General features: G+C 37.0%; 1 protein-coding gene across 5 annotated transcripts in view; it reads right to left on the bottom strand.

Annotated features, from left to right (window-relative positions):
* Positions 1-7,112: 7,112 nt before the first annotated feature.
* Positions 7,113-16,517, bottom strand: part of METTL25 (methyltransferase like 25) — a 134,497-nt gene continuing 125,092 nt past the window's right edge. For 4 of the 5 annotated variants that reach the window (XR_008666702.1, XR_008666704.1, XR_008666703.1 and 1 more), the window contains one exon: positions 13,595-15,746. The gene's annotated coding sequence lies outside the window, so the exon portion shown is untranslated. Of the gene's footprint in view, positions 8,434-13,594; positions 15,747-16,517 lie in introns of those variants that run through there. The other variant, XR_008666705.1, reaches the window with a different exon arrangement.

The raw sequence follows: 16,517 nt of genomic DNA, 5'->3' as shown, positions 1-16,517 counted from the left end.
GGATATTGACCCCTGTCAAATAGGCCTGTTGAAGGATTAATATAATTGGGATGTTTAATTGGAATTTTTGGCCAAGGCACCATGATAGATGTCAGATATAACAGATGCTCAAGATGCAAAATTACAAAGGAAACACTCAAGTCCATATAGATTAGGAGTCCTTTACCCACTTCATTCAGAGTGCATATAGATGCAAAAGGACCAGACAAGCTGAGATTTAGGACAGATTTGTCGGGAGACTTTTTTTTTTTTTTTTTTTTTTTTTTTTTTTTTTAGGTGAGAGCTGCACTCTCACCGGCCAGGTGGGGAGTGGTATGTGATGCTGCGTCCCAGTGCTAGGTCAGGTGAGAGAGGTTTCAGCAGAACCACTAAGAGAACATGATAGGTGTTTCCGGGCCCCATGGACTGTGAGCTACCTCATGCCTGAGGAAGTGAAAACATCTGATGACAACAGAGCAAACAGAGGCCCCTGGGAAGTAATTGCACCTGCCTTGTTCTATAGCAAGTGAAAGGTGTCATTGAGCTCACAGTGAAATGTAGATACTATGAATGTGATGCCAACCCAGGGTTTTTATGTTTTTTTTTTTTTTAAGGGATTTCCCTCAGAAACATGGTCTACACCAAGGAGAGGAGGTGGTAGGCACACCTATGACTATTCCAGCTGAGACAGCAACTGAGAGAGGACAGTGGAGTCCAGCCAAAGCTGAGGCCCAGCCCATGACAACGGAGTTGTACTTAGAGGGTTCCAGGAGGAGTCCCCCAGAAATCAAAAGATTCTTGTATAAGAACAAGTTGACATCAACTCCCACCCCAACAGCCCCCTGAGGACATGCAATCATCTTAACAAACATGCCTTTTGGGGAAAATTTTTCTCTGCCCCCTCTCTTGCCTTGGCTCAGCCTTCTTGTCCTGTGAGCAGCCAACCAAAAAGCAGTCTGAGGCCCATGAGGACATGAAGACAGGAGCGTTTTCACTTCAAATCAAGTTCTAACTTTTGATCGTAACACAATAATGGATGTTTTAAATTGTAAATCAGATCACGTTTGTGATTTGAAGTGACTATAGGACTGTTACCTAAAGATAACTTGTGAAGTCATAGGCTGGCCCAGGACGTCATCCAAAGAGGGAAAGGAATAGCCCCACAGAGCAGGATTAAAAGGATGGAGAAAGACAAAAATAAGATTATTTTGTAATTACATCCATGGTCTCTGACTAAAATCAGTTAGGTAAAGAATTTTGAATATAATATGTTCCTCAAGTGATTAGTATTCTTTTTGGTTTGCAGACCTATTTTCTTATCTGAAATAGAAATTTTGAATGCAAAAAAATATTAAGAAAATTTAAAATATTTAAAATCTTCCACCCAATAATAAGCCATCAAGTTTCTGCTTGATTACTTCCCGGAAGAAGGAACTCAGTAGCTCATTAAACTGCCTATTGGAAACCTACAGATGTTAGAAATTTCATTCTTATTCCAGAACAAAATGCATATTCATATGATTTCTATCCATGTATTCATGTTTTATTTGCTAGAGGAATATAGATCACGTTTAGCTGAAATTCTGTGGGATTTCTTCTCTCTTCTACATAATACTAGAAAATAGTTATGTTTTCCTTTATTCTCTGTTTTCAATCTAAATGTTACCATTTCCTCCAACTATTTTTCATATAACATAGCATACTGATCATTTTGATCGCCCTCCCCTGCAGGTTTTCTGGTTTGTTGATGTCTCTCCTCCCGAACTGAACACGAGGCCCAGATGTAACATGAAAGCCGAGCTAATTTGGCAGCCACATGACACGCATAGTAGGTCTGTGGTCAACTCCAACCCATCAAGTTATTTTCACAGGAAATTCCTCCAAAAGTCAGGTCTTCCTCATCCTGTATGTATACAGTTGGTTATTAAAAAGTGAAGAAAAAAAAGTACCTTTGTTATACTTCATTTTGTCAGTTTTACCATAGTGTTTCAGGCTTTCACAAATATTTAGAATCCTCATTCAGATAGATTTTTTTAGAAATTATTTTTTTCTCTGTCCCAGCTCTGGCTATTTGACATTTTGTAAGCGTTCTTTCAAATCTCCACATAAGCCACTGATAAAGATTTGAAGAGGACAATTATTTTTCAGTATATATCCCTGGATATGCAGATCCTTGTGCACACTGAGTTTCACCGAATTACTGGAATTAGGGTGATACAAGCATCTTCATTTTTATTCAGTATCAATAAATTGCACATTCTTCTGAGAATTTAAATACAAACAATTTGGTTATAGTTAGATTTCCTTATATGAAGGTGTTGCTGATTGGGAAATCACTATTTACACTGAGTATGTGTGAAACCAGCCACAGAATGCATATGGCAAGGACACCCAGTGCCTAGGGCTGAGCAAGCAACTGCAAGGTCCAGATTCTCATGGTGTCTCATCATATTGGCTTGTAGCATGATTTGGGTTCTGGTCTAACCTTGTTTCTGCATACACTCTAAGCCTAGTTTTCTGGTGCTTTTATGAGCTAAACTTTTTCTTTCAACAAACTCCATTTCTGCTTAAGTGTAGAAGGCCAGAATTATTTTCTGTTGCATACAGTGAAGAGAATATCATATTTTCCAACTGCTACCTAAATGATAGTTTCCATTTCTTCCTCCAACAGTTTCAGAGCTAGATTTCTCACTTTTGTTAATATGCATATTCATAGAAGTTTAGGCTCTCCTGCAGACTGAGCAACTGCTATCAGAAATGAGATTCACTTTGTTCCTTTTTCTTTGAATGTCCATGCTGCTTCTTCATCTAGGAAATTCATCAGTTCTGAAGAATGTGCTTTCACAGCCTTTCCGTATTTTTTTCTTTTCTGTTTTACCCTGTGCTATCATTTAGGTTGTTTCCGTGTTTATTTCTCACACAGGCAAAACAAAAACAAAAACCCAAAACCCAAAACCAAAATAAACCCCAGAAATAAATATATCAGCGGCAGTCCTAAAATTAGCAAATTTAGCAATGATCAATACTTGAAGGAGAGAGCTGCATATGGATCAAAAATACACTAGTTTTTTTTTTTTCCTGTTGGAAGTTAACATTATCAGCACCACGTATACATGAGAAGTCAAAAAAATAAAATAGTAAGAATGCATGTCATGTCGTCCTGCTGGCATTAAGCTCCAATCTGATTCCTGTAGTTTGCTTTGCATATTTATACACTAATCCATTGATTGCATATCTTATAATTTTTCTCAAAGCAAAATTTTATTTCTTTTACTTACTAGTTCTCAGGGAAAGGAATTCCATTTTTGGTAGACAGCTGCGTTTTAGTAGGCATATTTTACACAGACTTTAAGAAATGGTTGAATTAGGAGTCTCTAAAAGTTCTGGTCAACAATTCCAATATGTGTATGTGGGGTCCAAACCACCAACCAACAAGCCATTCTCCAACACCAGCATGGTGTCTTAAAACTCAATTCTGACCCTATCCATCTGAAATGGTATCAGATCCCACAGGTAAAGGCTCTCACATGTTGACCTGCCCCAGTTAGATGCCAGCTGCAAGCCTAGGTTGTCACCTGTGCTTCTGACCCACTAGCTATAAATTAGAGGTTCCAACAACCCCCTCCTTAGGCTGGATTAATTTGCTTAAGCTGAGTCACAGAACTCAGAAGAACATTTTACTTATTACATTACCAGTTTATTATAAAAATACTTAATTCAGGAACAGCTAGATGAAAGAGATTCCATAGGGCATGGAATGGGTGAAGGGTGTGGAGCTTCCATGCTCAATGCAGGTGCCACTCTTCCAAATTTCCACGTGTTCACCAACACCCAAGCCCTCCAAACCTACTCCTGGGTTTTTATGGAGGCTTCTTTACATAGGCATGATTGATTAAATCACTGGCCATTGATGACTGATCCAAACTCCAGTCCCTTTCTCCTCTCAGAAGGCCAGGGGGTAGGACCAAAAGTTTTAATCTTCTAACCTCTTGACTGGTTACCCTGGCAACTAGTCACCAGCCCACCGCCTTAAGCTTATGTGCTTTCCATAAATTACATCATTAACATAAACTCAGGTGAGGCTGAAAGCGGTTTGTTAGCAATACCAAGACACCATTATCACTCATCACTTGGGAAATTCCAAAGGTTTAGAAGCTCTATGCTAGAAACAGGGATGAAGACCAAATATATAATCACAGTATCATACTCTCATTGGTTTCTAATAACTTACACTCGAAAAGACCGTATTTCATTAAGCTACCAAATAAAATAGAAAAGTACCTCCGAGTAGAACTCCTGGTCTCTGCAACCTGGGAAGTCTTCTCAGAAAAGTGTGAAATCAAAATCTCTGAAGGTAAGCCTTTGGCATCTGCAGTTTTTTTATAAGCTCCCAAATCCTTTCAGCACACAGTCTCGTTGAGCATTAGTGGCCTAGTAGAAGGTTGATAACACTGTAGTGGACCTACTAGTGTGACCGGCCTGGGTCCCTTCTCCTGGTGCAGCTATCTTGATTTTCTTCCAGGAAGACACCCTGCTCCACTTCCAGCCAATAGCTCAAAGGAGGCTGGCCCCAGGCTGCCTGCTTCAAGGAGGAAAGCAGTAACTTGGGCCTGACCAATCCATGCTGATTTGTTCAGGGATCTGATCCAAGCTAGTCCAGTAAGGCTCAATTGTTCCCTTTTGTCAGAACTGTTGGGGAAGAGAAGCATTCTTCCCCCGGGGGTTCTACTAGGGTCCTGCACTAGCGTTGACTAGCATGGGCTAGTGACTGAGAATCACTAGTCAGTCTGTGGGGCTGGGGCACTGAGAGGACTCTGACTGAGAATATGGTCAATTTAGAGCAAAACAAAAATAAGAATAGGTAAAAAGGAGAGCAGGAGAGGAAGGGAGGGATTGAGAGCCTAATATTATTGAGTCCCAGAATCCAACTGTGCCTAATTAGATTAACCCCGGGACTTGTCAGAACCGTAATGTAGTTTAGTCTGCTCAGCCTGCCATCACAAATACTGTACACTGGGTAGGGGGTGGGGAGGGAGGGGACTTAAGCAATAGGAATTTATTTCTCCTGCTAATGGTGACTGGAAGTCCAAGATCCAGATTCCAGTGAGGCCAGTTTCATCCTGAGGTCTCTTCTCTTGGCTTGCACACAGCTGTCATCCTGCTCACAGAACCTCTGTTTTGTGTGTCCCCAGGAAGAGAAAGATGGGCGTGAGGCAGGGGATCAGGTTGTTATTATAAGGCACTAATCAATTGCGTCAAGGCCCCACCTTTATGAGCTTATTGAACCTTCATTATCTCCTTATATGCCCTATCTCCACATATACTTCCATTGGGGGTTAGGGTTTAACATATGAATGACACAGTCCATAGCATGACTCAAGAAATTCTCCCTTTTTCCCCCAGAGGCAATGGGTAGGGTTTTCAGTCACTTAATAGAACAGAATTCCAAATGCTACAGTCCTTGCTGTTGACTTCAGCACCCAGCCCTATCTAGTTCCATCCTTCGGTGTTGGTCTGACTTCCAAAGCAGACCAGTGTAGTGGGCAACAATGCCTTTAGGACAGAAAAGGCCATCTAGTGTGATGGTTCAAAAGAAGGCCTCTGGAGTCCGACGACATGGGTTCCAATTCCAGTGCTGTCATTTTGTAAACTTCCTCTGCCTAAATGTACTCATCTGCAAATGGCATGGACAAAAGTCCCCACTCCTAGAGTTATTATGAAGATGCGATATATGGATATTCATAGAATACTTAGAAGAGTGGCTGCTACATTTGCTAAATACACGCATAGACCTGCATTAAATCTCTGCTTGTGCATTTAACCAGTGGGTGACTGAACATTATCCAACTTCTTGGAGCTTCCTTCTTCTAAGGAGGAAAAAGATGAACTGCTTTCTTTGGGTAATAGCACAAAATACACTTACTAGCACAGGTCCTGACACAGTAAACACTTAACAGATGTGTGAACAAATGGATAAATTGCAATTAGAGAAAGAAGTTTCCCTTTTTAGTCTCGAAATTTTCACTTTGAACTTGAGCATATTTAATTTTGAGCCACTTCATAGATTAGATTCATCTATTTTTCTCTCTTTACTTAAGAAAGCATCAGTTACCTAATGCTCAAACATAATTTCACAGAAATGACAGTTGGGCCCAAATGAATCAGAATCATTTAGATGAGCATTTGATAATGGTGCTCTCCACAATTCCTACAAAAGCTGGTGCTGAGAAAACACTGGTGTAAAGCGAAGTCTAATGCTATGTAATTAGCAACTATTTAGTTGGATTACTTTTCTAAGAAAGTTTCTGTAATGGAGCAAGCCATTAGACTATTAAAATTATACTCTCTATACTGAAAATAAAGACCAGAAAAGCAGAATGGATTGCTTCTTTCTGACTTGTTTTGTAAAGCTTATTCAAAGTCAGGGTTCTATCTGACTTTAAATGAGACTTATAGTGGAATTCCACTTCAAAGATTCTCTTGAACTGCTGACTTGAGTTAGGAAAAAAAAAAAAAAGATGTTAATTGTGTGATTTTCCAGGCAGATTCACATTATAAATTAAATTTTCTCTATTTTGTCAGAGTTGGTCTCAGAAGCAGACCTCTTTGTCTTACCAGGGAAATGGAGTCTTGTCCCAAATAGACTATGAAGGTTATTAGAGATTTTGTTTCTAATTTACACCTTAAAATTTTTCTATTTTAAAACTATTCCTATAAAAAGTGAAATAGTAAAGATAATGTTTAAAGAAGTGAAATAGTCTTTCATCCTACACATCCCCCTCGAGTCTTATCTGCCTGAGGTAGCCAATGTCATCAATGTATTTCCTTTTTTAATGAAAGTTGAATCATATTGTACATATCACTCTACACTTTTTTTGTTTGTTATTGGTATGTGATGGACCTCTCTCCTCCAGGACAGTACAGGCATAATATTCAGGCAAGTGTGCACCAGAATTTATTCACCAGACCATTTGTTTTCAGATTTTATTTTATTTTGTCACCACAAAGAATGTGTCAAAAAAATATGTACATGTTCTTATGTTGACAAAACATGAGATTTCTCAAATGTGCAGTTATTTCAGAGTAATTTCAAGGTGCTTACAAACATAGTAAGAGAATAATAATCTTTGTTGACAGAAAACATTGATAATGAAGATAAAAGAATGTAAAGAATAAATTTAAATAATTTAGGGCACAAATGATCCCATTAACTTTTGTGATGTAGTACTTGTAATATCAACTTTTCTAAATCATTCCTAGATCTCCGAAGAAAGCCATGAAGTTTCCATACTCATATGAAGGCCTTGGGTATTGTCAAAATGTGGTTACAGCAAAGGTTCCAATGCCCACCACCTAGAGATTTTTATTTAGTGGGTTTCGAGTGGGGCTCAAGTAGCTTTACTTTTATTTTATTTATTTATTTATTCATGAGAGACACAGAGAGAGGCGGAGACACAGGCAGAGGGAGAAGCCTGATGCCAGACTTGATCTGAGGACCCCGGGATCATGACCTGAGCTGAAGGCAGACACTCAACGACTGAGCCACCAAGGCATCCCAGGGTAGCTTTACTTTTCAACAAAAAATAAAAATCTCCAAGTGGAATTCCTAGGTGAAAATACAGGGTTTTGCAAGCTTTGGACTAGACCAGGGGTCAGCCAAGTTCAGCTGTCCACCTGTTTTTTATAGCCTGTGAGCTAAGAATGGTTTTCACATTTTTAAATGGTTGAAAAAAATCAAAGGAAGTATAATATTGCATGATATTAAAAAATTCTCCACAATTCAAATTTCGGTGTCTATAAAAAAGAAGTGTTATTGGAATATAGCCACACCCATTCATTCCGTATCATCTACGGCTGTTTTTGTGCTGCAACAGCCCAATAGCATAGTTGTCACAAACCATATGGCAATAAAGCCAAAATATTTACAATCTGTCCCCTTACAGAAAAAGTTGTGCCAACTCCTAGACTAGATGATCTCTAAGGTCCCTGCCATTTCTGAATGTATTCTATTCTCTGTAGTTATTTAGCTCCTTTAATATGCAAATACCATGGAGCTGGGAACACATAGAGGCACAAGGTGTAGGTGAAGCCCACACACCAGGATGAGTTTTTTTTTATCAGTCACTTAGAAATCAGGAGGTTATATGACCAACATAAAATAAGTTATACATCAGCACAATCAGAAAACAAAAACCAACTACACTAGCTAACACTCTTGTGGCACATTACATGTATCAGGCCCTGTTTTCAGTGTTTCCCATTCATCGACTCATGGAATCGTCACAACAACTCAATAGGCAGGACCTACCTGTATTTTCCTTTTACAGTCGAGGAGACTGAGGCATAAGGAGTTAAGTAACTTGACTGAGGACACATAATTAGAAGTAGCAGAGAGGGGATTTGAACTGATGCAGTCTTGCTGTAAAATCTGGGCTTCAAAACACTAAGCCATTACTGCAAGAGATAAAGTGAAAGAAATTTAAAGGTAAAAATCACTGTGTTTGGACTCTGTTCTTAATTCCACTTTGAAAGTCAGAGGAGTGGAAACTATCCTCAGATGAATTTTCTGCCTTCTCGGGGTCATGAGGTCTAATATCCTTGGGGCCAATTAGAAACATCACTGAAAGGAGAACACTGTCTTCTCAAACTCAGTTCTTTTTTTCTACTTTGAATAACACCGTGGAAACAGAGCCTTTTTCTCATAGGAAAACATGGTAAGCTGTGATGGTATCGATGGTTGCAGGGTAAAGAAACTATCATGTGTGGTGGGGACTGTGTTCAGCGGGAGAGGGCGTGCCCCCTTGAAAAACGGGCCTGGGGATCCCTGGGTGGCGCAGCGGTTTGGCGCCTGCCTTTGGCCCAGGGCGCGATCCTGGAGACCCGGGATCGAATCCCACATCGGGCTCCCGGTGCATGGAGCCTGCTTCTCCCTCTGCCTGTGTCTCTGCCTCTCTCTCTCTCACTGTGTGCCTATCATAAATAAATACAAATTAAAAAAATATTTAAAAAGAAAAACGGGCCTGCTCCTCATCTCTACCTTATTACTGACATGTAGAAATGAGTGCAATTCACATTTTAGTAGTGTAATTTCCCAATATTTAAAAGTTCAACAATTAACCCAAATACTAAAAACAAATAAATAAAACTTGTCATCTGGGTCAAACAAACTAAGACTTCAAATCACAAGGGTGTGACCCATACTTAAGCAATTTTTTCTCAAGGCTAAATCATCTAATTCCAAACTTTTCCAAGTGGATCTCTAGGTCCAGACCTTTAATGAGAATCATGGCTGCACCCTTGAACTGGTGTCAAGCTCTGCAGTTATCTGTAGTTGACGCCAGTGACAAAGTTAACCTTTAGATGTTGAATTCCTACCTGGCAGATAGTTACACTATGTTTAAGCCTAATGCCCTCCTCATGCGCCTTATAAGAAATGTCTGCTTTATATTATAGTAGGCAATCTCTACCCAGACCAGCACCATTGATAAGTGTTCTTCCTTAATGGAAAAGCATATTTTCATAGCTTTTCCAGGAATATCTTGATGCCTTTAATGGAACCATAATCCGCTCCCTTATTTAATCTTCAATCACACAATGCTTATTTCACTGAATAAAATGGCTTATGCACATTCACTAATAGCCCCTAAATAAAAAGCCCTTTTTAAATTTGAAAGTGGTTCGGAGTACACAATGAGGAAAAGAACAAAACAGGAAAATGCCAGTTGTTTAGTTGAAATGAAAAAAAAAAATTATGTTCAGAGTACTGAGACTTGAATGCAAAATCATTGTAATAAAGTAATTAAAAAACATTCGTCATTCTGACAATCTGAAATAGTATTTAAACTGTTCAGATATTTTACAAAAAAATTTACCTAAAGAACTTTTAGATCCCATAGGAAACAACTTTTTATAAAACAATATTTTAATATATTTTCCGTGAGGATCTATTCAGAAAATAGCGCCTTAAATGGAATTTCAAAATCAATCAAAATTTATTGCTCAAATTTGACTTTTATGTGTTCTGGTTGGAGTTCATGGACTCTGCACAAAGTAAGCATTATTTTGAATATTTTCAGTTAGTTTAATATATAGTGTCATAAATAAAGGACAAGGTGTCTTCAGAGGCCTGCTTAGGAGTTTGGAGTGTGAAAAACATGGCATTTTGGCACTCGAAAACAATGCTCAAACGAAATTACTTATATATAAGGACAGACACTGAATTCTTAAATGTGGAGCTTTATAAGACATCAATTGACACAAAATCACAAAACACTAAATATAATGTAGTATCCTGGATTATATCATACAACAGAAAAAAGGATACTAGTGGAAAACTGTTGGAAGTAGGAATAAAACCTGGAGTTAATAGTAATGTACCGATGTTGGCTTCTTAGCTTTGACAAATGCACTGTGGGACTTTACGATGTTAACATTAGAGGAAACTGGGTGATACGGCATACGGGAATTCTATTTTTGGAACTTTTTTGTAAATCTAAAATTATTCCAAAATAAAAAGGACATACTAAAAAAAAATCACAGGATAGGTAAGAATATTAATCTGTGCCTTTACAGCATCCAACAGAATACAGTAGGCTGGCAAAATTCACATGTGGTTAAATGACATTTGTGTCTGTATGTGTGGGTGGCGGTGTGTGTACGTGAAGTGGACAGGAAGGAGATGTGTGAAAACAGTTAACAAGCTTCAATCTTTTCCTTTGAGCCCTGCTGCTCAAAGTTTAAAAGAATATAAATGAAAGTGGAAAGTGAGTTCCTAAACATTTTATTCATAAAGTACATATCTTAATAAAACATATTAGTAAATAGTAACAAATATATTTAAACTTTATATTTGTCACTGTATTAAAAAAGATAGGTCATCATAACCGGACAACTTTCAACTTTTGTTTTTTTGCACACTTTTGATTTTTTAAAACAGTTTTGTGTATTTTTGTGGTATCTTCAAATATATACCAAGGAATATGATTATACTTTGTTTTCAAATTCTACAAAGCACAACTTTATAGTCATTTATGTCCCTTCACCAAAGAGACTACATTGTGATAGGTTTCTGCTTTGCTATACAGAACAGAGGCATTAATTAGGTGGATTAAACAAATGTCAACATGTTAAATTTAATACATCTGCGTTCAGGCAGGATAGAACAGGTAGTGACAAGCCAACACATTCACTGCAAAACCAAAAAAAGAAAGGATAAAAACTATAAAACACATATTTTAAATGATATCAGAGAGTAAGGAAATAGGATAAAGAAAAATTCCAGAGAAAGGAGAACCACTTTCTGAAATAAGCTGGCAATTGTTGGCCATCATTTTGCTTACGGTTTGAGAATTCATCTTGGCTGAGGCAGGGAGCTTCCGCTGGGGAAAAGAGACCCCAGCAAATCTTTTAGATTTCTTCTGGGCTAAAGGACTCAAAAGGAAATGTGAAGGGTCTCGGTGATCAATAATAGTGGAACATGTGGGTAAAATGCAAGTAGTCTGAACCTGTGCCAAGTGACGTCTTGGTACAGTGGAGTCTCAAGCATAAGGATTAGGACACAGTGATCCAACTGACACAGGTGCTATTACAGAAACAAAGGGTGGGGGAGATTCAAGGCAGCCAATTATTTGCTCCTACCTCACCACCTCCTACGACTGCAGCAGCCGACTGTGTCCCTCTTCCACTTCTGTATAAGCACCTGTCCTGTGTCTAAGATTCCAGCAAATGGAAACCATCACAGGAGCAACCTCGGTTTCCGCGGTGATGGTACTGTGTGAGTGAAGAGGGCCAGGCTCTGTCCTGGAGACCAAAGGAGTCTCAGATGGAGGAAGCCCAGGATGAGCCCATCTACAGACTGGCCACTGGGCGCTCGGAAGAAGTCCCATGCTCCATGCAGTAAATGTATGCCAGTTGTCAATATGACTCCACCCCAGATGACATTAAGAACTGATTCCTGCTTGGGGCCTTCAATCTGGATTAAGTAGGTGTAACATTTTTGTCTCTCTTAGTAAGGATGAATTCAGAATATCTGCCTTGAAGGAGCCAGAATCTTTAATTTATATACACAGTTGAATTAAAGAATAATAGTAGCAGCTCTGTGCTGAAAACCGTGTGAATGTGATAGAAGAGCTGAGCAGCAGCGAGTGACTCAAAAGTGGAAATCATTTCTTGATGGATTCGGTCACTGTTTTTTGTTTTATTTTAAACTTGTTTTTAAACGCCACTATTCTTGGCTTTATCCCAACATGCACTGTTCTAAGAAGCCATGAAGGGAATGTGAAATTCTAGCTTCTTGGTGTACCTCATTTGTCACCCTGAAAGAACAACTTAAACCTAGATCGGCAGAAGCATGAGTTCCTGGGCCTGTTAACTACAGTGAAATTGAAGAATTAAAACTCTATGTCATGATCTCAGAAAATCTTTCATTCCCTTTAGTTCATCCTCATCTCTATGTATAATCAGCCATATTTCACAGCCTGGGGTTTATTTATTGAAACAAAGCAGGTATGTGGCCCATGACGTAATCTCTGAACCACTTCAGCTTGGCCTATTTGTCAGTCGAGGCATGAGCTCCATTGAGCATGGCTTCTGCTCACTCAGGTCTCTCTCACATGCTCAGTGGTTAAACAGATTTATCTAAAGTTCTTGACATCACAATAAAAGAGGCCACCTTTCTATGAACTGCAAAGTGCAATTAAAGTCTCAGAAAACCAAGTAAGATCTTGAGGAACACTGTCAATACATGGGAAGATAGTACAGCATATATTTTTATTTTATTTTATTTTATTTTATTTTGCTGATTTATATACTGAGTTCTCATAATGAAAAAAAAAGGTAGGTTCTAAAAAAATTGTTAAAGTAGCATCATATTGTTTTGTTTAACGGAGGGCTCAATTCAAATTTCGATTATAAACAAGAAAGGAAACTGGGGCCATTTTATAAGTTAATTTGCCACAAAGTTTTCCTGGGTACAAGGGAGCATTTAATTTATACACTTTAATTCTTATAAAAGATTCTAGTAGAGGAAAATAAACTACCAAACATCAATAAATGTTATTTTAGCAAATACATTTTTTAGATGTACTCTAACCTCACATATATAAAACAGACAGATGGTATACAGGAATGTCATGTATTTAAACATAAATCTATTTAGAAATATTATCTAGATCTGTCAGTTTTTATAGCATCTTCCTCACATAGGTCAAACTAGAAAGTCTATAATAAAGAATAGTTGCCATATATTACAAATTAATATTAGTTGCAGATAATTTATAATTTTAGCAAGTCAGTCTTTCACACAAGTTTAGGTTCCTCTGTTCCTTTTATAACATCCTATTTATCTCTTTCATTTGTTAAATTATAATAATTGATTAGGGGCGCCTGGGTGGCTCAGTCAGTTAAACTTCTGCCTTTGGCTCAGGTTATGATCCTGGGGGGTCCTGGGATGGAGCCCCACAAAGGGCTCACTGCTCGGTGGGGAGCCTGCTTCTCCCTCTCCCTCTGCTCCTCCCCTGCCTGTGCTCTCTCTCTCTCCCTCTCTGTCAAATAAATAAATAAAATCTTTAAAATATATATATATATAATTAACTGTGCAATTTTTGTTATATATATAATTGATTGTGCAATTTTTGTTAGCTTTTCCTATTATATTCTGAATTCCATAAGGTCTGGAACTATGTTTTCTTGTTCACTACACTTTGCTTAATATTTAGCACAGAGGCTAAAACATAGGTGTACTCAATAAAGATATGCTTAAATGAATCAAGGACTGAAAGATCTACACCAGGGGTAGGCAAACTATGGCTCAAATCCAGCCTGTTGCCTCCTTTTTTCATCCATCAAGTTAAGAATGTTGATTTTTTTTTCTTATATCTTTAAGTGGATATATTTTTCAAATGGTAATTTAAGTACCTAAATAGCAACCTTAGTTTTGTTTGTTGGCCCATAAATTCTAAAATATTACTACTTAGCCCTTTATGAAAAAAGTTTCCTGACCCTGATTTAGTCCCCCTTTTCCAATAGAACTATGGCAATGATGAAGTATTACATATCTGTGCCCTCTAATAGGATAAACACAAACCACATATGGCTATTGACCACATGAAATTTGTCTAGTGACTGAGAAATGGAACTTTTATTTCATTTTAACTAATGTAAATAAGCCCATATGGCTAGTAGCTAGTGCATTAGCAGCAGATCTAGATATACAAAAGAATAGACATCATGTAAACACAGTAATCACTTACTTGGAGATCAAACATATCTTTGGAAAAAATGAAACATATCTGAAGTTAGTTTGGACTTTCTGGTAAAAAATTGAATAAAAAAAATAAAATAAATTATCATTAAAACAATAACTAATATTATGACAATTCATTAAAACAATAACTAATATTATGACAATACAAGGCCCAAAGGTAAAAATTAATTCATTTAATTTGGCAGTTACACAGGAACTCATTTAAAATGTAAGTGGTAGTTGGTTCTTCAATCTATGAACTATGAATGAAAAAAATTATTTTGGATAAGACAATGTTAATGTTCTATTAACAAGTAAATGAAGGACACTGCTTTTATGAAGATTTTAAGGCTTCCCCAAGTTGTTTTATTGAAAGACACATCACTTATTTACAAAGAAGTTCTTGAAATACATAGAATGCTATTAAAGCAAAATATTCTATAGCACAGTAGGAAAACATTAGAGCACACAAACAGGTAAAAACAGCGATATAATCCAACAGTATCCTCAAACAGTTAAGCATTAAAATAGGCATTAAAGTGGCCTGAAAAGTAAAGATTCAAATTGCAAAGTGAAGTTTAAACACCCACATTCACATGTGATTTCAAGTCTTTAAGTTGAGAAGCTTTTATAAGGAAATCTGAAATATGTGCTATTTAGGACTGAAATCGTTTGTTGCTGTTATTTATAATACTTAAAGTAAGTGTAACAATTTAAAAATTAGACTATATTTCCTCTTCTTGCTTATACTGTTTCTTACATGTCTATATATGAAATAATATCTCCCTGAGTAAAACTACTTTGGCTGTCACCTTTTATTTCAAATGATTTTATCATTAGGGGAAAATTTGAAATCGTGGTGGACAAATAATCCTTTAATGCTTTTCCTGGCTAGCAAGTAATTTGTCAAAGCAATCCAATTTCCAAATAGCATACAAACTCAACAAGACACTGAGCCAATGCATATTTGTTCCCCTCTATAGAATATGCACAAATGTCTTTCATTTTGAGGGAAAATTCTAAGGCTGTATTCTCTGAAAGGACAATTTAGGTCTAGTAACAAAATATCATTCATAATGTCTCTCCGATAAAACTTTAGAATTTTTTTAAAAGTCAAGTTTTACTGAGGTACAATTATTTATATGCAATAATATTGACCCTATTTTTAAGTGTACTGTTTAATAAATTTGACAAACATATGGGCCATTTTCATCACCCCAGGAAGTTCCGTATGCCCCTTTGTAGACAATCCCTTCCTTTATCCACAGCCCCCTGGCAACCAGTCATCAATGTGTTTTCTGTTTCTACAGTTTCGACGTTTCTAGAATGTTATGTAAATGGAACCATACAGAATGTAATCTGTTGTATCTGTCTTATTTCACTTAGCCACTTAGGGTAATGCTTTTGAAATCCATCCATGTTGTTGCACGTATGTGTAGTTCATTGCTTGTTGTTGCTAAGAAGTATTCCATCGTATGAATATATCACAATAATTTTATCCATTCTGCTGGTGATAGACTTTCAGCTGTAGGAATAAAGCAACTATTAACATTTGCTGTGTGAACATATGTTTTCATTTCTCTTGGGCAAATGTCTATGAGTGGGATTATTGGGTCATATGGTAAGTATATGTTTAACTTTATAAAAATATGCCAAACTGTTCTCCAAAATAACTGTATCATTTGCATTTGCATGAGCAATCTTCAGAACTCTCGTTGTTTTATGTGGTCTCTAACAATATTATCAATCCTTTTAATTTTTAATCATCTGAAAGGTTGTATAGTGGTATCTCCCTGTCTCCTTGTGCTTTTAATTCATATTTTCCTAATGAATAATGATAAATATCCTTATATGTGTTCATTGCTACTTGTGTATCTTCCTTGGTGAAATATTTGTTCACATCTTTTGCCTCTCTTTTAACTGAGTTTTTTGTCTAATTGTTAATGTATTCTGAATACAAACTCTTTATCCTGTAGGAGCTTTGCAAAAAAAAATTTTTTTTAAACCAATCTGTGGCCTATTTTTTCATTTTCTTTTTTTATTTTATTTTATTTATTTTATTTTATTTTATTTTATTTTTTGTCTTTTCATTTTCTTAACAGTGTCTTTTAAAGGGCATACATTTTAAATCTGGTGAAGTCTAATTTGTGAAATATTCACTTATGGTTCATGTTTTTGGTGCCTAGAAACCTTTCCTTAACCCAAGGTCACAAATATTTTTTTCTATGTTTTCTTCTAGTAGTTTTTTACATTCAGGACAAAGATCCATTTTGAGTAACTTGTATGCTTACCACTT

The sequence above is a fragment of the Nyctereutes procyonoides genome, unplaced genomic scaffold (assembly GCF_905146905.1).
Source record: "Nyctereutes procyonoides isolate TBG_1078 unplaced genomic scaffold, NYPRO_anot_genome, whole genome shotgun sequence".
NCBI lineage: Eukaryota > Metazoa > Chordata > Mammalia > Carnivora > Canidae > Nyctereutes > Nyctereutes procyonoides.
Note: the sequence above shows the minus strand (reverse complement) of the source record. Positions and strands in the feature narration are given on the sequence as shown.